At 39.1% G+C, this 2101-nt stretch overlaps 1 long non-coding RNA gene across 1 annotated transcript; it reads left to right on the forward strand.

Annotated features, from left to right (window-relative positions):
• The first annotated feature begins 825 nt into the window (after positions 1–825).
• Positions 826–1565, forward strand: LOC134216439 (uncharacterized). Its single transcript, XR_009980669.1, has 2 exons — positions 826–1015; positions 1077–1565. It is a non-coding gene; the product is annotated as an uncharacterized LOC134216439 (long non-coding RNA).
• Positions 1566–2101: the final 536 nt, after the last annotated feature.

Below are 2101 nucleotides of genomic sequence, written 5' to 3' on the forward strand. Positions count from 1 at the left end.
AAACCAAAAATTTTTACCGTGTAACAAGTGATTTGACGTTTGCGGAACAGTTTTCCGACAGTCGATCGTCGGACCCCGGTTCGAATTTTTCAATCTTCTCGCAATATATAGAGATACGCAAAGAGTGAAGCCAAATCTACCTATTGAACTGTCAAACCGTCTACCTATCGAGCAAAGTAAACAAATGCTTGTTGGTAAGGCGGAAGTATTGTTATCGCCTAATAATTATTATGGCGAATTAAAACGCATGAATTGAAATGTATTAGATTTGTTCTAGAAACAGCTTCAAAAAACTTCAATACACCCCCAATAAAGTAGCAACAAGAAACTCACGTGTTTGCACTCTGTGCACGGAAGAAATAAACTACCCAATAGTGAGTTTAATTCACCCAACCTCGAACATCCGTACGGGAAGCCAAAATTGAGTAAGAAGGGTCGAAGTAGTTTGCCTTTACTCCCATGTTAAAAAAGTACCCAACGGAAAATTTATTGACCCAAATTTAAGTTTAATTCACTCAATTTCGACCTCAGGTAATAAAACTCAAAATTAGCTTCCCGTATTGAACTGGCGTCGTTGGATTGTTTGGCTCTTTTGTTTTTGACAACAAAAGAAAGAGTGGATGAAAGCGAAGAGAAAAAATAACTCAAAAGTAAGTTTAAAAGTACTCAATTTTGGGTACTTTTTTTCTTCCGTGTGGGTGACTTGGTTATCGAATTAAAAAGCTTTAGCAGTGAACACTTCCTTGAAGTCACTTTCAGGGTTGAACAAAAATGAAAGTTGTAAACGGAACAACAAGAAGATCATTCAGAATAAGTGTAAGAAGATCCTCTTTGCGCAACTCTATATAATAGACTCTGTTTTACTGATGCCGTCGTTCGTCGTGCAGGTTGTGCGTGTGTTCCAATGACCACGAATGACGCGGTTACCGCTTTTACCACCGCTACTAAAATACGGCAGAAAACAGCGTTTACAACGTTGGAATCTTCTCGGGAATCTTGGCCCACATTGATGAAGGTAAGTGAAGCTGACGAAAACAATTACATTATCCTGTAAACAAACTGTACATCGTTTACAGGAAACCACCGAGCGGCAAAACACACGCGAAGTTCCACACGGTGACGTACTTCTTAATGCAGAACCTCGAGCACGAAATCGCGATTTGCAGTGTGGCGGATAGCTTTGATTGGCGAGACCATCGAATGAATCTTCTGAGCACCGATCTTTCACGATGGAGGTGGAACAAGCGCTGGCAGCTGTTGACGGAACGGGGGTCATTTTAGACGGATTGTCGCAAGCCGGTACGATCTACATTACGGATCGAAGCATAAATCGTTACGGTGTAGAATCGACCGATAAGCATCGACTTCCGCGTGTGGTTTTTGCTTATTAATAGGTAGATGATCCATTTCAGCAGCACCACCGTTTCCGCCCCAACGCTCACCATGGACCGGCTCACCTACCTGTAGTCTACTCTCACGATTGGATCGTAACTATTTTCTTCACGCAGAAGTTTTTGTAAATGTTGTAAAGTAATGTCTAAAAAATAAAAAACATTTTATTTGTATTTCATATTTTCTCTCATATGACGAATGAAAAACCAAAATCAGATTGGAACGACTTTAAAAACACCTCACATGATTATTATTATTACTGCTCATAAAACATATTAGAATGTTTCTATAATAAATATTCCAATTGCATTTAAATTCTGTATGTGTGTGTGTGCACATAAAATATAAGAGCGGCAGAATTCATCATTTTATGTGCAAGACCAACAGTGAACAATTAATTTGAACACATTCGCAAACTAATGAGCGTGAAATGTTTCTATTTTTCAATCTAATCTCGATCGATTCTGTTTTGTAAAAATAAATATTAGACTAAACGTCTACTGTTCATAAATATGTAGATGTCTTGCTAAGACACATGCAAACACTCGATCCCAACAATCTTGGAGCGGCTCTGCAATTAATGTGCTTTCATTCGCACTTCGGCTTCCAGCTCATTATTGAAATTATTTTCACAGCATGCCTGCGCAAATTAGGCATTTCATGCGAAAATGTGCGAAAAGTTGTTTTTCTCCGGCGCTAGCGAACCGTG

Source organism: Armigeres subalbatus, chromosome 2 (assembly GCF_024139115.2).
Source record: "Armigeres subalbatus isolate Guangzhou_Male chromosome 2, GZ_Asu_2, whole genome shotgun sequence".
Lineage (NCBI taxonomy): Eukaryota > Metazoa > Arthropoda > Insecta > Diptera > Culicidae > Armigeres > Armigeres subalbatus.